This window comes from Haematobia irritans, chromosome 2, assembly GCF_050003625.1.
Source record: "Haematobia irritans isolate KBUSLIRL chromosome 2, ASM5000362v1, whole genome shotgun sequence".
NCBI classification, from domain to species: domain Eukaryota; kingdom Metazoa; phylum Arthropoda; class Insecta; order Diptera; family Muscidae; genus Haematobia; species Haematobia irritans.
The window spans coordinates 201,208,688-201,232,084 of NC_134398.1; the positions used below are offsets into that span (position 1 = coordinate 201,208,688).

General features: G+C 30.8%; 1 long non-coding RNA gene across 1 annotated transcript; it reads right to left on the minus strand.

The window, feature by feature from the left end:
- Window positions 1-22,822: 22,822 nt before the first annotated feature.
- LOC142224634 (uncharacterized) lies at window positions 22,823-23,178 on the minus strand. Its single transcript, XR_012719181.1, has 2 exons — window positions 23,102-23,178; window positions 22,823-23,007 (listed from the first exon to the last, which is right to left on the minus strand). It is a non-coding gene; the product is annotated as an uncharacterized LOC142224634 (long non-coding RNA).
- Window positions 23,179-23,397: the final 219 nt, after the last annotated feature.

The following is a 23,397-nucleotide window of genomic DNA, read 5'->3' on the forward strand; positions in this document are numbered from 1 at the left end:
GATAGCTTGTTTCGTTCGGAAGTTAGCGTGATTTCAACAGACGGACGGACGGACGGACGGACATGCTCAGATTGACTCAGAATTTCACCACGACCCAGAATATATATACTTTATGGGGTCTTAGAGCAATATTTCGATGTGTTACAAACGGAATGACAAAGTTAATATACCCCCCATCCTATGGTGGTGGGTATAAAAATAAATATTTTGTCATACCAGCTTGTGGGCGGCAATCACGGTTGCCACAGTTGGTAGAATTCTACCAAAAATGGTAGATTTTTTACTGTTTCGAAGATTGGTAGAATTCTTGATAGTTTGGTAGATTTCGCAAAATATTCCTCTCCAACTAAGAGGCACTTCATAAACTTTCTATAGAAATCAAAATTTTGACAACATTTGACTATATAACTACAATTTTGACACAATTTTCTATAGAAGTAAAATTTGATAAATGTTTCTATAGAAAAAAACGACAACAATTTTTTTAGAATTACAATTTTACCAAAATATTCTGCAACAATAACATTTTAATAAAATTTTCTATCGAAATAAAATTTTGACAAAATTTTCTATAGAAATAAAATTTTCACAAAATTTTCTATAGAAATGAAATTTTGACAAAATTTTCTATAGAGATAAAATTTTGACGAAATTTTTTATAGAAATAAAATTTTGACACAATTTTCTAAAGAAATAAAATTTTGACACAATTTTCTACAGAAGTAAAATTTTGACAAAATTTTCTATAGAAATAAAATGTTCACAAAATTTTCTACAGAAATAAAATGTTGGCAACTTTTTTTTTAGAAATACAATTTTAACAAAATATTCTGCAACAATAACATTTTAATAAAATTTTCTATAGAAATAAAATTTTCACAAAATTTTCTATAGAAATAAAATTTTGACAAAATTTTCTATAGAAATACAATTTTGATAAAATTTTCTATAGAAATACAATTTTGATAAAATTTTCTATAGAAATAAAATTTTGACAAAATTTTCTAAAGAAATAAAATTTTGACACAATTTTCTACAGAAGTAAAATTTTGACAAAATTTTCTATAGAAATAAAATGTTGACATAATTTCCTATAAAAATACAATTTTGACACAATTTCCTACAGAAGTAAAATGTTGACAAAATTTGCTATAGGAATAAAATTTTTATAAAGTGTTCAATAGAAATAGAGTTTTGACAACATTGGCTATAGAAATAAAATTTTTGCAAATTTTTATAGAAATACAATTTTGACAAAATAAATAAAAAATTCTATAGAAATAAAATGTTGACATAATATTTTTTTGCTTAGTACTTTTTTGGTAAGATTTTCTCCAAATTTTGGTAGATTATTTTTTGACAACCGTGGCTGCAATAAGGTCGAGATTTCGAAACACAAAACCAGGAGAGCGGCGATTGCCTTCCAAATGCGCGCGAAATGAAGATTTGGGTTCATTTACTATGTATTTATGAACAAAAATTTTATTCTAAATACTGAATAAAGTTCTCTGTCCGTTTTTAGTCCAAATGCTCCATTTGCACCCTATTATATGTCGGGATATAAAGAGGATACAAGTTTCCTTTTTAAACTTTGACGATTTGCTGTACTCTTTTGATTTATTATACCGAACCTATTTCTAAAAAATCCCCAAATTTTTGGAAACTCCCCCCTAAAACCCCCATTGCCCCCACTCAAAAATTCTTCCATCCGGCCCCATCCCCTAAAAAAATCCCCAATTCGGGGGAAAATCCCCAATACTCATCGCGTGCGCATCGATGATTCAATAATTATGTCTATTAAATAATTTTTTTAGTTAAATCAATTATTTTTTTAATATTTAATTTTAATAGACATTGGTAATGATAATACTGTGTGATATTAAAGAATAACTGAATCAAAATTAAATTGAATAAATTAGGGATGTAAGACAAAAATGATTTTTTTCTGTGTACTTTCCCAACGTATTTCAATTCCGGAATGACCAAAATTTAATAACTTTTTAGTTTATGCTATTAATTATTTCAATGTTTTCTATTAAATCGAAAATCCATATTTAAGAAAAACCTGGCTACTTCTAGGACTGCCCGTGTAATGTTGAAAACAGAAATGACACTGCGCAAAATAATTATGATTGATGGCAAAATACGTTTGCGATAATTTACACTTGTTTAAGCCTTTTGTATAATTTATGATTCTCTAACACACACAGTTAAAGGAAAGTTTTTGTACCGAATACTCTTTCATCCGGCATTAATGATTAACTTATCAAACGAAATGGGGTTGGGGTGGCAGTTTCAACCCTTTTTACCATAATGGGGGAAACTACTGCATGGAGTAAGAAAAAAATGCTAATGGCGGATATGTCATCCCTTGCTTTAATCAAAAGTTTATCCATGGCTGGCATCATTGGGAGGGGGTAAATGAAATGAATGATTTGTGTTTTGCATTTTCTTTCGAAAATCGAGATGGTCTCCAATGATTTGGAATATAATACAACTTAAATCATTAAATTCTTTTTATTATCAAGGGATTGGTGGTGGTGGCAGTTGTAGTTTCTCATAGAAATAATTTTTATAAAAGATTATATTTCATTATTATATGTATGTGTCCACCCTTGATTATGAATGTGCCAGTCTGTTTGAAATATATGGTCATAGTTTGACAACATTATAGACTGGATTTGGTCTTTGTCGAAACGTACATTAACCCTTTTGTCGATCTGCGATTGAAACAAAGGCAACTTTCTTTCCGTTCAAGTCATTAAATGTTAATCATATTAGTATAGTGTACGCATACATACATGAATGAATGAATGTTTACATAAAGAATAACAGTGGACCAAGTCAATATTTTCGTACTTTATAATTACGAACAAAAAAATTGGATTTGAAATTTTAGAATACGTTGAGATGAACATTAACCATCAAAGCATAATAGGGGAGACGGTGGGAGAAATGGCGGATTCCGTAACAATCCATGACCACACAGTTAAGGTGGTCACATCTCGTTTTTAAAGTGACATTCTGACGTCAGTAGGTTAGGTTAGGTATAGGGGCAGCCCGATCAGGCTCACTTCTATTCAGTCCACAGTGGTGCACATCTCTCTTATCACTGAATGCTGCCCGATTCCATGTTTAACTCAATGACAAGGGACCTCCTTTTTATAGACGTCTACGAACGGCGTTCCAAATTGTGGTGAAACCACAAACACTCAGAAATGTCACGAGCATTACTGAGAGAGGATAATCCATCGCTGAAAAAACTTTTTCGTGTTCGGTCGAAACGACCCAAAGCGGGATTGCTAACCATTGTACCACCGTAGCTAACAGACGCCAGTAAGATCAGGGACCAAGAACAGATACCAGACTGCTATACCGATGTATCGAAGATGGGTGAGAGGGCGGGACTGCTCGTAGAGAACCCAGACAACTATATCCTATTCCGATTCCCAGACTACAGAACTATTCTGCAGGCAGAAGTGCTTGCCATAACGGATTGTGTTAAATGGTTTGGGAAAAACGATACGACACAGGAAGTGAACCTTTTTACAGATTGCCGAATGTCGCAACAATCCATGATTGTATACCTGACGTGGCTGCCATGTGTGACAAATTTGATGCCAGTAAGATGTTCGTTGGGAATGGGATGCCAGATCAGATACTAGAGGGAAATAATTGCAGTCAGAAGTGCGTCCCATAACAAAACGGGTTAAATGACACGAGGCACAGAACATGAACATTTCCAAAGATTGCCGGAGGGCAATGAAGGCTATAGCAGACATAACGGTTCTATAGCGAACCGCGTCTTATGGGTGATGGGACATGCCGAAATAAGAGGAAATGTTAAGTCAAATGAACTGGCGATAAAAGCTAGGAATTGGGCTAGTGAACTTAGGGAACGCAAAATAAAGGAAACCCGCGCCGAGTTGGATGAATGGGCAGAACATAATGAGAGACACATAAAACGATGTGGACCAATGTAGTGGTCGGAAAGGCGACGAAAATACAATGGGGTGACTCAGATAAGAAAAGTACTGGGGAACTATTCAAGGAGAGTAGGATGACTGTCAGGAGGACCATGAACCATAATGACCAGACACCTAGAATTTAGAGCACATATGTCGGCCTTTACTTGCTTTCTTTGAATTCCATTTGATTCAATATGGGATATGCTAGGATTTTTTCTCTCTGATCCACCGTGTCCATTATTTATATATTCCATAGAAATGGCTCTGATAATGATGATGCTGGGAATGATTGCAAGTTAATTGATTAAACATCGACGCTCATTTTGTTATGCTTTGTTCTGAAATTATTTTTGCAAACATTTGGAACAAAAAAATTTTGCTTAGTCAATATGATGATTGTGAAAGGATACAACCAACTGCCATCACTTTCATTAAAGTGCAAACGATGATGATGGATGACTTTTTGAAGAAAATGTTTTGGAACATTTATGATTTCTATTTTTTTCCCCAAACAAAAAGGGTGACAATTTCATGAACTATTCTGCGGAGAAAAAGGGTTAAATGAATATTGATTACATTATATCAGTAGGGGGAGTATAACGAAATTAACATCTCCTATCCTTACACTGAAAAAAATATTGTCGTGAGGTCAAAGATTTCATGTCTTATAAATACGAATGCACATTTTGCTTATCTTAGAAGACGCATTTCTTTAATATAAAGTTTTTTTCCTTGTCCAAAAGTCGATAAACTTTTCAATGAAGTCGTATTATCCTTATAATTAAGTGATTTAACTTAAAAATGGGTATCATAACATGAAAGAAAAAAATTTTGGGCTAAGGTCAACTTGACTTTAATAATTCAGAAAAATACTTTAAAATTAATTAAATTGTGTTTAAATTTGTTGCCTTTTTTGCATCTTGACTACAAAGCAAAAAATAGTTCAAATATAGGACATGTTTTTCAACACTTCATCTTAAAGACGTTTATTACTTGAAACATATCATAATTTCTACTGGAAGTCAAGTCTTAATTTGGAAAATAAAGTTGTCTTTAACTCGTTTTTAAATGACTTTGATAGCATATGAAGAAAACAAGCTGAAAAAGCGAAAAATTAAAATTTGCTTCCTAGAAGCAAGTACGCAAAACCCAAATTTAAAAGAGAATTGTGTCTTAAAAGTATCCTTACTTGTATTCTCCGCTTCTTTGGCTCGGAATTAATACCAAAATTTTTAAAGTAAAAACAAAATCTTTGGAACCGGGCATGTTTTTTTTTCAGTGTACAGAAGCAATACATAATAGACAAGTGTGGGACTCAGACAAATATTAGAGAAAAACTCATATTCAGTTGCTTACTCTTAGGACATGAAAACTTTGAGGCTTACAAGGAATACAAAGAACAACCACACGGATGAAAAAGACTGTTTTTCATATGTTTGGCTATAAACATTATATGTTTGGACACAAATTTTTAAACACAATATTTTTGGGTGCAAGCATATAATGTTCATAAACTAGCATAACATGTTTGGGACATATATGTTAATATGTTAGAACATATTATGTTTGTTGTTAGCACCTATATTACCTGTTTATTTTCATAATTCATTATGATTGTAAATATATAAATAAATAAATAAATAAAATTTTGAGCACAATATTGTTTGGGAGAATTTTTTTTAAGCATATAATATTTTTGGGTGCAAAATGCTTCCAAACATATTATATGTTCACATAATAACATATTGTTTTTTAGAAGACAACATTATTGAATTTGGATGCAAAAATACAAAATGTTTGGAACTTAGACTACCCAAACATATATTGTTTAGACCAATATGCTTTCAAACATATTATATATTGGAAGAGATCAAACATATAAATGTTTGGGCAATACCCAAAAATGTATATGCTTGAAGCAAAATATGTTTGGGAGTATATGTTACAGAAGCGATTTTTTGTGAGGGTGCAGCATTCATGATCTGAAAACGTACCGGTTAGGTTAGGTGGCAGCCCGATGTATCAGGCTCACTTAGACGATTCAGTCCATTGTGATACCACAGTTGTGAACTTCTCTATTATCACTGAGTGCTGGCCGATTCCATGTTAAGCTCAATGGCACGTAATGGTTACGAATTTATAAAAAAAAGAAAACAAGTAAGGAAAATCTAAAGTTGGATGGGGCCAACCAAAATATACCCTGCACCACTTTGTACATCTCCATTTTCGATATCATCTCAAATTTTTTAAATCGGTCGATAGATTAGAGTTATAGACAAATTTGGGTCATTTTTATAAGTTTTAAACTAAGCAGTGGCGATGTTGCAGCAAAATGTATTGTTTTTACCGTTTTTACCCAAATCGCAATACAATATATCTGGAGGGACAAACCTTAGCCGATTTTGACGAAATTTGGCACACATATCTAAAATGTTAATTGTGCAAACTTTCATTTAAATTTAAATATTAGTGAAATTTTGAACTACGGTTGTCATAGGAGTCTGAATCGGGCGAAAGAATCGGACTAATTCTCCGACCTAGACTTTGATCACAAAAATGTATTAACAGACAGACGGACTCAAAGTTAGGTCACGAGATCACGGTTTCCACTCAAGCCAAAAATAATCTCCCAACCTTTGGAGAAAATTCTACCAAAAAACTACCAAATAAAAAATTTTATTTTGTAAAATGTTATTTCTATGGAAATTTTCTTAAAATTTTATTTCTATAGAAAGTTTTCTCAAAATTTTATTTATATAAGACATTTTTTCAAAATTTTATTTATATAAAAAATTTTCTCAAATGTTTATTTATATAGAAAATTTTGTCAAAATTTTATTTATATAGAAAATTTTGTCAAAATTTTATTTCTATAGAAAATTTTGTCGAAATTTTATTTCTATAGAATATTTTGTCAAAATTTTATTTGTATAGAAAATTTTGTCAAAATTTTATTTCTATAGAAAATTTTCTTAAAATTTTATTTCTATAGAAAATTTTCTTAAAATTTTATTTCTATAGAAAATTTTCCTAAAATTTTATTTCTATAGAAAGTATTCTCAAAATTTTATTTCTATAGAAAATTTTGTCAAAATTTTATTTCTATAGACAATTTTATTAAAATTTATTTCTATAGCCAATTTTGTTAAAATTTCATTTAAATTTAAATATCAGTGAACTACGGTGTCATACACCCTCAAAAAAAATCGCTTCTCTAACATATGTTCCAAACATATTTTGCAGGAAGCACATATATTATTGGATACCGCCGAAACATTAATATGTTTGTTTTATGTGAGCATATTATATGTTTGGAAGCATTTTGAGTCCAAAGATAGTATATGCTTGGAATAATTCCCCAAAGAAGATTGTGTTCATTCCCTCACATATTTTTAACTTCCAAGAAATTTTTGAGTTCTTCGCATCTTTTTCTGTAATACAAATATGCTGTTTTTTTTTCAAATGTCTATTTTCTTGGTTCCGAATGTCTATTCTCTTTATTCCGAATACTCAATCTACTATTCAAATTAAATAATATTTAGACTTAAGCATACCAAATTTTTGGCCATATTATAAAACAGTTTTCCGAAACAACATACAAGCGGTTTCACAGAAATTGCTCTCATTTCATTCTCTCGCTGTGTTATGTTGATATCTTTTGATTCAACCCTCCCGGTTTCCATCTCTATTTCTTTCTCTATACTAACTCTCTCTCTCTCTCTATGTCGCTCTCTGAATAAAGTATCACAACATATATATGTTTACTCGAAATTTGTAAATTTATATATGTTTACATTCACGCATATTATTTTTATGAAACATTCATGCCCCAAACATAATATATTCTAACATATTAACATATGTGTCCCAAACATTTTGTGTTAGTTTAGGAACATTACATGTTTGCACTTAAATATATTGTGTTTAAAAATTGTGCCCGAAACACATTTTGTTTATATCGGAACATATGAAAAACATATTTTTCTAACAGTGTAAGAGTCTGAATCGGGCGAAAGAATCGGACTAATTCTCCGACCTAGACTTTGATCACAAAAATGTTTTAACAGACAGACCGCCAGGACTCAAAGTTAGGTCACGAGATCACGGTTTCCAATCAAGCCAAAAATAATCTCCCAACCTTTGGAGAAAATTCTATCAAAAAACTACCAAATAAAAAATCTTATTTTGTAAAATATTATTTCTATAGAAAATTTTCTTAAAATTTTATTTCTATAGAAAGTTTTTTTTTTAAATTTTATTTATATAGAAAATTTTCTCAAAATTTTATTTATATAGAAAATTTTCTCAAAATTTTATTTATATAGAAAATTTTTTCAAAATTTTATTTATATAGAAAATTTTGTCAAAATTTTATTTCTATAGAAAATTTTGTCAAAATTTTATTTCTATGGAAAATTTTGTCAAAAGTTTTATTTCTATAGAAAATTTTGTCAAAATTTTATTTCTATAGAAAAATTTCTTAAAGTTTTATTTCTATAGAAAGTTTTCTCAAAATTTTTATTTTGTCAGAATTTTATTTCTATAGAAAATTTTATTTCTATAGAAAATTTTGTCAAAATTTTATTTCTATAGAAAATTTTGTTAAAATTTTATTTCTATAGAAAATTTTGTCAAAATTTTATTTCTATAGAAAATTTTGTTAAAATTTTATTTCTGTAGAAAATTTTGTCAAAATTTTATTTCTATAGAACATTTTGTCAAAATTTTATTTCTATAGAAAATTTTTCAACATTTTATTTCTACAGAAAATGTTGTCAAAATTTTATTTCTATAGAAATTTTTTTCAAAATTGTATTTGTATAGAAAATTTTGTCAAAATTTTATTTCTATAGAAAATTTTGTCAAAATTTTATTTCTATAGAAAATTTTGTCAAAATTTTATTTCTATAGAATATTTTGTCAAAATTGTATTTCTATAGAAAATTTTGTCCAAATTTTATTGCTATAGAAAATTTTCTTAAAATTTTATTTCTATAGAAAATTTTCTTAACATTTTATTTCTATAGAAAGTTTTCTCAAAATTTTATTTTTATAGAAAATTTTGTCAAAATTTTATTTCTATAGAAAATATTATTTTATTTCTATAGTCAAAATTTTATTTCTATAGACAATTTTGTTAAAATTTATTTCTATAGCCAATTTTGTTAAAATTTCATTTAAATTTAAATATCAGTGAAATTTTGAACTACGGTGTCATAAGAGTCTGAATCGGGCGAAAGAATCGGACTAATTCTCCGACCTAGACTTTGATCACACAAAGTTAGATCACCAAAAAACTACCAAATAAAAAATCTTATTTTGTAAAATATTATTTCTATAGAAAATTTTATTTCTATAGAAAGTTTTTTCAAAATTTTATTTATATAGAAAATTTTCTCAAAATTTTATTCATATAGAAAATTTTCTCAAAATTTTATTTGTATAGAAAATTTTGTCAAATTTTTATTTATATAGAAAATTTTGTCAAAATTTTATTTCTATAGAAAATTTTGTCAAAATTTTATTTCTATAGAAAATTTTGTCAAAATTTTATTTCTATAGAAAATTTTCTTAACATTTTATTTCTATAGAAAATTTTGTCAAAATTTTATTTGTATAGACAATTTTGTTAAAATTTTATTTCTAGAGAAAGTTTTTTCAAAATTTTATTTATATAGAAAATTTTGTCAAAATTTTATTTCTATAGAAAATTTTGTCAAAATTTTATTTCTATAGAAAATTTTGTCAAAATTTTATTTCTATAGAAAATTTTGTCAAAAGTTTTAATTCTATAGAAAATTTTGTTAAAATTTTATTTCTATAGAACATTTTGTTAAAATATTATTTCTATAGAAAATTTTGTCAAAATTTTATTTTTATAGAAAATGTCAAAATTTTATTTTTATAGAAAATTTTTTCAAAATTTTATTTGTATAGAAAATTTTGTCAAAATTTTATTTCTATACATATAAAGGAATAGTTTACTAAATCTGTAAAAATATCAAGAATTCTACTAATCTACCAAACAGAAAAAAATCGACCATGTACGAGATGCAACGTGGATTGCTAGGCGGGTGTCCAACTAGGTAATAATCATCAAAATTTTATTTGTATAGAAAATTTTGTCAAAATTTTATTTCTATACATGTAAAAGAATATTTTACAAAATCTACAAAAATATCAGGAATTCTACTAATCTACCAAACTGTAAAAAATCGATCATGTACGAGATGTAACGTGGATTGCTAAGCGAGTGTCCTACTAGGTACTAATCATGAAAATATGGGGTTTGACTATCGAACACTTTCGTTGGCGTTAAGTCATTATTTCCTAGCAGTAGGTATTGTTGGAGGTAATGGCACAAAAGTTCTTAGTAATGAGTTTTTCAAATTACCAAGTTTTTGCTGGGAGACATTTCCATATTTTGGAAATTTCAACCTTACCGAAATTTTAGAATAGTCGTTTTTTTTTCTTTATTTTAATTAAAATCCCTGAACTTACGTTTTTTTGGGTGTGAGTGTTGAAATATTAAACTCAAATATCTACCCGCACACATATGCACGTGTACACACCCTTGTTGTATCTTTACAATATACCCTCCCCCGGCATGACTAATGTCCATCAATACAAATCAACTTTATCGGTCTTCTTGAGTAAATACAACAGAAAAAAACAGAGCTTCTGAAATTGCATAAAATTTCATCATTGTTGAGGGCAGGCCTTATTTGCCTTTAGTTCAATTTTCGATTTGACCATCATCATGTAGTAAACAGGGACAGGACTTTGTGTTTATTTTGTAGCCATTTGTTTCTTTCGTTTTTTTTGTTTCTTTGAGGTATGGTCCTGCTCCTATTTCCATCCTTCATGTCAATGGATTGAGTTTCTATTTTGCTGTCATTGCTCTGCTCTGCTGTGTGTCTTTTGCAATTCAATTCATTTTTTATTAGAATTTATAACATTTATTCTATGGCCACAACAATAACCAAATATTGACAGTGGGAACTTGTGTCCTTTTTTCTTGTCGCTGTTGTTGTTGCTGCTGTTGATTTGCCCATAAAGATGTTGCGAATTTTGTTTACCCGTGTTTTGCCTTATGCTGCTACACTGCTTGACTGGCATTTTTCTTTCGTTTTACAAAGAACTCTTTGTATATTCCAGTTTGTTTATTTTTTGTTTGTTTTTATTTCGTCCTGATCATCAGATGAAAAAGGACATTTTTAATTTGACAAAAAGTTTCCAATTTGGTTGTTTGTTGGGCGTATGTGTGTGTTTGTGTTTTGAATCATAAATGAACTTCCAGGAAATAATTTAAGTTTTGTAGCGAAAGAGTGAGGAGGGTAAGAGATGACCATTGAATTTTTAATGTCTGGGACATTTACAACAAAGTACACAGTGCTCTAAATTCAAGTATCTCCTGGTTTTTGTTTGAAATGTCAAGAACAGTTGGTTGGACTATTTGATGATTGGAATTGGGTACAGATTGTCTACAGTATTAGGTTAGGTTGAAAAAAGCAGTCAACCTAACCATTCACTTGGACATGGACCTTTGTTCTTAGCTTGGTTTATAGTCCGATATAGGATACACAGTTAATATGGTACACAATTTTTCGATGTGTGCAGTGAGGGGGACCTTTTCCTTGCTGATTTTTTAGAGTTTTGAAAAACTAAACTCCAATTTACTTGAATCTGATATTTACGATATTCCGTCAGGGATGGGACTTCACCCTTGCCCTAATTTCAGAAAATTTATATACTTGATATCTTCGGGAAAGTTGAGGTCGGTCTGTGGACAAAATTCTCTTCGACAATTTTTGGATATATCTGTGGCGAGGGGTACTTTGACGACACCTTTAAAATGCAAAAAATATTACAATATTTATCCGAGCTCATTGGACAGGAAGGTTAAGAGAATTGATACTATTAAGTTACTGAAAAGAAAATACCAGATACCAATCTCGCAGGTCTGTTCTGATGGCGAATGTCCGATGGGACAGGAAGATTAAGAGAATTGATACTATTAAGATACTGAAAAGAAAATGTCAGATACCAATCTCGCAGGTCTGTTATGACGGCGAATGTCCGATGGGAGAATTATGATGGTTCTGTCATGAGCTGTCATGATGCGGAGCCATATGAATCAATTAAACACCTCTGGTGTGTGTGACCATTATTCTAAACACGATTTATTATTCCGGAAAGATTTTGAAAAAAAATTTTAGAAATTTCCCAACAAAACTCTAAGTCCCCAACCCAAAAAGTTCATCCTCATCTATCAAAAATATCCCCATTTCGGGGAAACACCAATCCCCAACCCAAAAATGTCATTCTCATCTATAAAAAAAATATTTCCATTTTGGGGAAAAATGCTAAATACTGGCAACTCTGCATTTATATTTTTTGAAATTGTGCAATTTACAAAATTTTAGGATGTGCAATTTACAAAATATTAAGGACAAATTTCTTTAAAGTAATGCAAATTTAATTAAAATAAAGTTTATAATCTTTGCTTCAAAATTTTTATACCCTGCGCCACACTGTGGAACAGGGTATTATAAGTTAGTCCATATGTCTGAAACACCCAGAAGGAGACGAGATAGACACATGATGTCTTTGGCAATAATGCTCAGGGTGGGTCCCTGAGTCGATCTCGCCAATTCCGTCTGTCTGTCCGTCTGTGTGTGAACACATTTTTGTGATCAAAGTCTAGCACCCATATATATCTTTCGCCCGATATGGACTTATATGGCCCAAAAGCCAGAGTTTTACCCTAATTTGCTTGAAATTTTTCACCAGGAGAACAATAAGTACTATAGTCAGGTGTGCCAAATTTGATTGAAATCGGTTCAGATTGAGATATAGCTCTCATATACGTCTTTCGCCCCATATAGACTTATATGGCCTCAGAAGTCAGAGTTTTAGCCCAATTTGGTTGAAATTTTGCACTAGGAGTACAATTAGTAGTGTAGTCGAGTGTGATAAATTTTATTGAAATCGGTTCAGATTTAGATATAGCTCCCATATATATCTTTCGCCCGATTATCCGTCATATGACCACAGAGTTCAAAGTTGTAGTCCGATTTACGTGAAATTCTGCACAGGGAGTAGAATTAGAATACTAAGTATCCATGTCAAATTTGGTTGAAATCGGTTCAGATTTCTATATAGCTTCCATATATATGCTTTTCCGATTTGGCCAAAAATGACCAAAATACCCACATTTTCCTTATAAAATCGCCACTGCTCGAAAACTTGTAAAAGCGACTCAAATTTTCCTTTATTTCTAATACATAACTATCGACCGATAAATCATAAATAAAACTTTGCGAAGTTGCCTCAAAATTGGTTCAGATTAAAATGTTTCCCATATTTTTTTACTAACATAGTGTACCATCCCAGGGCATTAGCCGACTTAAATTTTAAGTCTATAGATTATAAATTATGTTCAGATGGAGTCAGATTTAAATGTATGTATTTGGGACAAAAACTTTTATATATAACACCCAACACATTTGACGGATTTGATATAGTATCGAAAATGTGGATTTACAAAATGGTGCAGGGTATAATATAGTCGACCCCGCCCGACTTTAGACTTTTCTTACTTGTTTTTCATTAAATTTAGTACGCAAATTTTGGAAATTTGCGTCCCTCCGTTAAAGTCGTATGTCTTTAAACCAAGACAAAATTTCCCTAAAGTAAAGAAACACATTTTTGATTTAAAGAAATCGTCCTTAAATCAACTGAAATATATAATCTTTAAACTTAAGATAAAAACGCTTCGAGTATAGGCTAAGATTTATTTTGAGGAATTAGCATTTTCGGTTTAAAGTTTTTTTTTTTTGTTTTTTTTTTTTTTAAATTAAAAACTCGCTGGTTACTTTGAAGTATCTGTTATAAGTTGGATTTTTAAACTGGCATTTGTTTGTACGTGAATAGCTTTATTAATATACTGCGAAAGGAGAATGAAAATTCGATAAATGTGTTCTGCATACTAATTTTAATTTTATTGATCCTAGATTTAGACCTATCGCTAAAAAATTTCTTTATTTTATAGAAGCCACATCTTTGGCTCGGAATCAATACCAAAATCCTTAAGGAAAGGTCAAAATCTTTGGATCCAAGTAAACTTTTGTTGAGTGTAAGCAAGAAAACCCAGAGAGAGAGAGAGAAAGAGAGAGAACGCTAAGTGCTTTTGTCTCCTATTTTACATATGCAAACATTTATACATGTTTCCTTACTTCACATACACACACACATGAAAACAAATCCCATATCTTCTATTCTACAAACAAGTCCTGCATCATGTTGTGTATCATTAATATTCTTGACATACGATCAACTTGTAGACTCGCTATGGTATTGTATTGGTATTCGTTTTTTTCTTCACTACATACAGCCTTAGTTGGCTAAAATATTCGTAGTTTTGTTTTGAAGTTTTGTTTTTGCTGCATGTGATACCCACACAATCTTATACTCATACAAATACACACATATAGTAAAGGAAGCAGTAGCACTTATTTCAAATTATCCTTTTGTTTTTCTTGCCACAACAGATTTACTTCAAAGATACAAAAGCTACCCACTTCTTGTATTCTTGAAGTTCCCTTGACATCATGGCTCATGTGCATATGTGTCCGGTTAGACCATCTTAAGATGAATTTCTTGGTAACCAAAATGAGTTGATGGTAGTGCAAGAAACCGAATGTCTTGTAAATGTGTGTGAGAGAGAGGCGGTGGTGGACAAAAGGATAGAAAAAGTGTTCTCAGGATATTCATCATGAAAAATGAATAATGTCTTTAGTTAATGTTACCATATCGCTGCTACGCATACATTTTTAGATGGCTTCCTCACACACCACTTTCATTCACACTTGTCTCAAAGCACTTTTTTCTCCCGTCCAGTATGTAAAGACATTCGGGGGGTATTATAAGTGGGTAGAATGGGTATTATGAACATAAATGTACATCTTATAACTTTATAAGATACAATTCATTTTTATATCCATTTACATGGATTGTGTTTGTGCGGAAGTGTAAATACAGTGGTTCGTGAATATCGAAGTGGGCAAAACTAGTTTGCTAAGATTCTGTTTAATATGAATTTTCTCTAATTATTATATCCTTCATTATACGATGGTGGTATACTAACTAATTGTAATTCATCGATATATTTCTAACACATCGAAATATTTTTCTCAAATCCCATAAAATATCTATATTTTGGGTCGTGGTGAAATTCTGAGTCGATGTCCGTCCGTCTGTACGTTAACTTCCAAACGAAACAAGCTATCGACTTGAAACGTTGCACACGCACTTGTTATTGATATAGGTCAGATGGTATTGCAAATAGGTCATATCGGACCAATTTTAGATGTAACTCCCATAGACATCTACACTCGAATTTTACTTCCAGAGTCTCGTGGAACAGCAAATGTTGTCCGATCCGATTGAAATTTGATATGTGATGTCAGTAAATGCTTTTTAATAATCGTGCAAAAGTTGGTGCATACCTCATCATCATACACAGAAAAAAAATTCCGTAGTTAAACTAACGCTAAATTTAACTTATTTTTGCTTGTAGTTAAATTTTATTATTTTTATCGCAATTTTCCACAGCTTAATGAAATCTTATTTTTTTAAGTATGTCTCAAAAATTTTTTTGAACTAAAAGGTTCAATGACCGTACACATAGGATCAATATGTACTGAAAAAAATGAAAATTTTCGTACGATTCCAATTCCAAAATTCCAAAATAGTAAGAATGAACTACCGTATGGTTAAAATGGTCATGATTTGTCGCCAATGATTTTCTTCTTTACTTTTAGTTAATTTTTTCTTCTATGAGATGATGTAATTTCGTGAACTGCAGCTAAAAAGTACATCAGGGCATTAAAATTTCCTGGTTTTAACAACGCTTTGTGGAAATCTCAAAATGTGGAGTAAAATGTAGTTAAATTCTCGTGCGTGGTAGTTCATTCTTCTTATAAAACAGTTCACTTTTTTTCGGTGTAATACCCCCCATCGTAGAATGGGTTTTATGTCCGTAAATAAGTGTACCGATATAGCCCGATTTTGTTTTTTTTTGGGAGCCACCGTGGTGCAATGGTTAGCCTGCCCGTCTTGCATACACAAGGTCGTGGGTTCGATTCCTGCTTCGACCGAATACCAAAAAGTTTTTCAGCGGTGGATTATCCCACCTCAGTAATGCTGGTGACATTTCTGAGGGTTTCAAATCTTCTCTAAGTGGTTTCACTGCAATGTGGAACGCCGTTCGGACTCGGCTATAAGAAGCAGGTCCCTTGTCATTGAGCTTAACATGGAATTGGGCAGCACTCAGTGATAAGAGAGAAATTCACCAATGTGGTATCACAATGGACTGAATAGTCTAAGTGAGCCAAATACGTCAGGCTGCCACCTAACCTAACCTAGTCTGATTTTCCTATTTGATTTATTGGGCTTCTGAACACCGCAATTATTATGCGATTTGCCTGAAATTGAAAACCTACACTGAAAACAATATTTACGTGATATTAAAGATTACGCAACCTAAATTTAAGGATGTTCAATTAACAAAATATTAAAGACAAATTTCTTTAAAATAATTAAATTTTAATTGAAATAAAGTTTATAATCTTTGTTTCAAACATTTTTTTCATTAAATTTAGGACACAAATTTTGTAAATGTGCGTCCCTCCGTTAAAGTCAAATATCTTTGAACTAAGGCAAATTTTCCTTAAAGCAAAGAAACACATTTTTGATTTAAAGAAATCGTCCTTAAATTAACTGAAATATTGAGTCTTCAGCTTTAAGATAAAAACGCTTCAAATATAGCCTAAGACTTATTCTGAGGACTTAGCACTTTGGTTTAAGTTTTTTTTTTAGGAATTAGGAAAACAGTTTTTACATGGAAGTATTCGTCATAATTTGGATTGTTAAACTGGCATTTGTTTGTACGTGAATATACCACGAAAGGAGAATGAAAATTCGATAAATGTGATCATTATTCTAATGTTAATTTTATCGATTCTAGATTTAAAACCAGATAGGTCGCTAAAAAATGTCTTTATTTTAAAGAAGCCGCATCTTTTGTTTGGAATCAATACCAAAATCCTTAAAGGAAGGTCCAAATATTTTGATCCACGTAATCTTTTTTTTTTTTTTTGAGTGTAGACGTATTTTAAGTCCACCCGATCCGATCTCAGGACTTGACTTCTTGGGCTGAAAGTCTTCCATCACTCCGGCATGAACTTCGACCAAATCTTGTCTTCACTTTTAGGACCATTTCTGGTGTTTTTTGCGTTTTTTTCGTCCAGTTGTTGGACGCGATGCAACATTATCAGCTTCATGGCAATGATAAGTGGAACGAGAAACAAAGGATTTATTCATATTTAAATGCTGGAGGGATCTTAGGATAGTCATTTATAGATCAAAATGGTTTTGTAAGATTGTGAAAAATCAAACGAACTGTCTCTGGAATAAATCTGTCAGCTGTCAGACAAGCGGTTTCGCAGTGATAGCAACTTGAATTTGGTTGCGATACATATCAGCAAGAGTATTTGTTGCCCGCATTGGTATCACGGTTGCAACAATTGGTAGAATTCTATCAAAAATTTTTTACTGTTTGGTAGACTGGCAAAATTATTCATGTTTTAGTAGACTTTGCAAAATATTCCTCCCCTACTAAGAGGTACTTGAATTTTCTATATCTAAAATATAAATAAATATATTATATAATGAATATAAATATATATAAATTTTTTTATAAATTTTCTACATGACAAAATCTTCTTTAAACAAGTATATTCGGCCAGGCCGAATCTTATGTACCCTCCACCATGGATTGCGTAGAAACTTCTACGAAAGACTGTCATCCACAATCGAATTACTTGGGTTGTGGTATCTTAAAACTTCTTAACATCGTTTTCTAAATTGTGAGTTAGTCCATGCGTGGTATATATTGGACAAAAAAGGTATGTATAAGTAAGTCTAGAAATAATTACGAATCGATATGGACTTTTGCACGTTACGTAGAGGGCCAGAATTGAAATATGGGGGTCGCTTATATGGGGGCTATATTCAATTATGAACTTGATATGGACCAATTTTTGTGTGATTGGGAATCGATTTATCTGAGGGCTATATATAACTATAGACCGATATGGACCTAGTTAGGCATGGTTGTTAACGGCCATATACTAGCACAATGTACCAAAATTTCATCTGACTCGGATGAAATTTGCTCCTCCAAGAGGCTCCATAACCAAATCTCGGGATCGGTTTATATGGGGGCTATATATGATTATGGACTGATATGGACCACTTTTGGCATGGTCCTTAAATATCATATACTGCCACCACGTACAAAATTTCAACCCGATCAGATGAATTTTGCTTCTTCAAAAGGCACCGGAGGTCAAATCTGGGGATCGGTTTATATGTGGGCTATAGATAATTATGGACTGATATGAACCAATTCCTGCATGGTTGTTGGATACCATATACTAACATCACCTACCAAATTTCAACCGAATCGGATGAATTTTGCTCTTCCAAGGGGCTCCGGAGGTCAAATCTGGGGATCGGTTTATATGGGGCTATATATAATTATGGACCGATTTCGACCAATTTTTGCATGGGTGTTTGAGGCCATATATTAACACCACGTACCAAATTTCAACTGGTCTTTCAAGAGGCTCCGGAGGTCAAATCTGGTGATCGGTTTATATGGGGGCTATATATAATTATGGACCGATGTGGACCAATTTTTGCATTATCATTAGAGACCCTATGCTGACACCATGTACCAAATTTCGGCCGGATCGGATGGAATTTGCTTCTCTTGGAGGCTCCGCAAGCCAAATCGGGGGATCGGTTTATATGGGGGCTATATATAATTATGGGCCGATGTGGATCAATTTTTGCATGGTTATTAGAGACCATATACTAACACCATTTACCAAATTTCAGCCGGATCGGATGAAATTTGTTTCTCTTAGAGGCTCCGCAAGCCAAATCAGGAGATAGGTTTATATGGGGGCTATATATAATTATGGACCGATGTGGACCAATTTTTGCATGGTTGTTAGAGACCATATACTAAGACCATGTACCACATTTCAGCCGGATCGGATGAAATTTGCTTCCCTTAGAGGATCCCCACGCCAAATTTGGGGATCCGTTTATATGGGGGCTATAGGTAAAAGTGGACCAATATGGCCCATTTGCAATACCATCCGACCTACATCAATAAAAAGTAATTGTGTCAAGTTTCAAGTCGATAGCTTGTTTCGTTCGGAAGTTAGCGTGATTTCAACAGACGGACGGGCGGACGGACATGCTCAGATCGACTCAGAATTTCACCACAATATTTCGATGTGTTACAAACGGAATGACACAATTAATATACCCCCATCCTATGATGGAGGGTATAAAAAGTTTTTGACAAAATTATCTATTGAAATAAAATTTTTCAAAAATGTTCTATACAAATTAAATTTTAACATAGTTTTCTAAAGACATATAATTTTAATAAAATTTTTATAGAAATATACTTTTAATAAAATTTTAACACAATTTTCTAAAAATGTTGATAAAATTTTCCATAGAAGTAAGACTTTGATAAAGTTTTTAATAGAAATAAAATTTTGACATTTCCTATAGAAATAAAATTTTTAATAATATTCTATAGAAGTAAAATTTTTACAAATAAAATTAGACAAAATTTGCTATAGAAACAACATTTTTAAAAAATGTTCTATAGAAATGAAATTTTAACATAATTTTCTGTAGAAGTAGAAATAAAATGTTAACATAATTTGCTACTGAAATAAGATTTTGAGAATTTTTTTATGGAACTAACATTTTAATATAAGTCTTTATAGAAATAAGATTTTGACCAAATTTTCTATAGAAATACAATTTTAACAAAATTTTCCATATAAACAAAATTTTGATAAAATTAACTATAGAAATAAAATTTCAATAAAATTGTCTAGTGAAATAAAATTTTCTATAGAAAAAATTTGACAAATGTTTCTATGGAAATAAAATTTTGACAATATTTTTTATAGTCAATATCTTTAAAAATGTTCATGTTGGGTCAAAGTCCAGTGTGAGCAAGTTTTCCCTTTTTAAAGAAATTGTAACTATCGCTTGTTGGTGCAATCTAAATCGCTAAAACCATTAAAATTGGACACATTTACAATTCAAGCGATATTTATACATCCAAAAAATTGTTGCTAATAGGAGAAATCATAATATATAATATTGCAAAAACTGAAAAATAAAACATTTCGTTCGAAGAGAAACATTGTTTCATAATAACCACAAACATTTTATCAACAACTTCCAAATAAGATTTTTTAAATTTGGTAGATATTTGGTAAATTTTTCTCCAAATTTTTGACATGAGTGACAACCGTGATTTGTACAGGTCTACTCATTTCCGCCTGCCGACTATCGCTATGGCTGTGTTTACATACTAAGTCGGCGCTAGTACATCACTGTATTAAAATGAGAATATGCGTCCACTAACATCCATCCACGTGTGTGCGTGGTTGACTGTATAGTAATATGTAGAAGTGTGTGTATTTTGCACCCCATTATAATAAAAGGCGTGAATGTAAAAACGTGAGTAGTTTGCAATTATATCTCCATGATGAAAGTAGCAACAGAATCACAACAACATACATTCATCCGTAGCAAGGATATTCATTCATTATAGGGTTGCACACGTCGTGTGTTCTATCATTCGTACAAGGTACATTGACATGTTCTTCTTTGACGGGGGGAAAAATGTTGTGGAAGTAATTTCCTCTATTGTTTGCCGGAGTTTTTACATAAAAATGTACTTTACATGTTGCATTCGTTGTTCGACGTCCTAACACTGAATATTAATTATGAATAATGGTCTCATTCAAACTAAGGAACGGAGAAGAACACATCAACCTATCGTAGAAGAAGAATCATTTGCAAACATTTTTTATGGTCCTTCGAAGACAAGTAAAATGTTAACAAATGATTTTTTAGGCAACATTAATCAGTACCATCATTTGTGAATGAAGTTTTGGATGTTTTTCCAGAACGATTGTGGCAAAAGAGCAATGAGATTTGCTATGCCATTAACAACTTTGGGAATTTTCAAATGAATTTTTTTATATGGATATCTTCTTAAATATGCGTTCTAGAGTAAAAAGGACGAACATACGTGACACCCCCAAAAAATAAAAAAATTGATGAAAATCCTCGAAAAATTAAAAATTTTTAATTAAAACTTTTTTTGGCCATATCTCCTTAAATATGCGTAACTATCCCCAAAAATTCTAAATTTTGATGAAAATCCTCGAAATTAAAATTTGTATATTTATTTTGGCCGTATCTCCTTAAATATTCGTCCTAGAGCGAAAAGGATGTACTTCGTGATTACCACCAAAAATCAAATTTTTTATGAAATTCTCAAAAAAATTAAAATTTTAAAATCCTCGAAAAATTCAAATTTTGAAACTTATTTTGGCCATATTTTCTTAATATACGTTCTAGAGCGAAAAGCACGTTAATTCGTGACAAACCCAAAAAAATCAAAATTCCGCTGAAAATCCTCGTGAAATTCAAATGATTTGATATGAAAAACTTATTCTAGAGCAAAACGGACGATAATTTGCGACCATAAAAAAAAAAAATAAAAAAAATTATTGAAAGTCCTCGAAAAATCCAGATTTATGAAATTTCTAAAAAAAAAAAAAAAATAATAATAATATAAAACTCTTATTTTGACCATATCTCCTTAAATATGCATCATAGAGCGAAAAGGACGTTAATTCGTGGCAACTCACAAAAAATCAAAATTTTCATGAAAATTCTCAAAAAATCCAAATTTTTATGTGGAAAACTTATTTTGGTTATATCTCTTTAAATATGCGTCCACCCTCAAAAATCTAAATTTTGATGAAAATCCTCGAAAACTAAAAACGTTTATATTAAAAGCTTATTTTGGCCATATCTCCTTAAATATGCGTCATAGAGCGGAAAGGACGGTTATTCGTGGCCATTGCCAAAAATCAAAATTTTGATGAAAATTCTCAAAAAATCGAAATATGTATGTGAAAAACTTATTTTGACCATTAGTCTTAGAGTGAAAATGACGTTAATTCGAGACAACCGCCAAAAAAATCAAAATTTTGATGAAAATTCTCGAGAAATTCAATTTTTTATATGAGAAACTTTTCTCCTTAAATATTCGTCTTAGAGCAAAACAAACGCTAATTCGTGACCACCTACAAGAAATCAAAATTTTGATGAAAATTCTCAAAAAATACAAATTTTTATGTGAAAAATTTATTTTGGTCATATCTCCTTAAATATGCGTCATAGAGCGAAAAGGACGTTAATTCGAGACGTTAATTCTAATTTTTAATGAAAATCCTCGAAAACTTTAAATTTTTATATAAAAAACTTATTTCGGCCATATTTCCCTACACTGAAAAAACAGTGAACCCTTTTCCATTGCAAAATGAACTAAACTGTAGTAATATTGACCATGATTTAGCCCTTAAGATTTTTTTCAATTTGTCTAGTTTATAATTTTCTTAAATTTTAGTTCATCTATAACATTGTAGTTTAGTTCATTTTTACAACACCATAAGATTTATATACACCTACCAAGTTAAAAAGTCAGTATTATTTTGGTTTACTTGCTTATTTTGTGGGAAACCCGATAATAAAAATTGGTTAACAGTCTCTTTAAAATGTCGACGACTAGACTATTTTTAAATCAATCATACCACAGTATAGAGAAATTAAATAATTAAAGTAACAACAAACCGTTTTACTATTATGAGAATTTTCATACATTAAAATTAAACTATCTTTAAGCAAAAGTACTTTATTATAAAAACTTATGATGAAAGTTCTTAATACAATGTTTTTTGTGAATAAAAATTATGACCACATGGAAAAGAGAGTAGTTCATTTGAACCCGCTGTTTGGACATTTTGACTTATCCTTTTTTTATTCATCGTAGGTAATTTTTTCACATATCTTGCTGGAAAAGATGGAAACAATAATGAAAATTGTTAAAAATTAATACCATGTAATGAAATATAATTTTTAATTCTTCATTTTAGCTTGTAACTTACCATATTTGGGGCATTTTATCAAATGGTGTAAGGAATTCAACTTTTCTTTGGAAAACGTATCTCATAAAATTTGGACCTGAAACAATTAGAGAAATAATAAAGTATTCTAAATAAACTCATAAAACTGTGTTGTTATCGATGTGAAAGATATAATAAAATAAATATTCTAGTTGAAAGAAAGCCAAAGTTTTAATATAAAACTTACCAATTCTCTATTAAATTGTACGCTGAGGGGAAATATAAAAAGTTGTCCAAATTTATTTGGGTTACTCTGAAATTAAATATTAAATAAAATT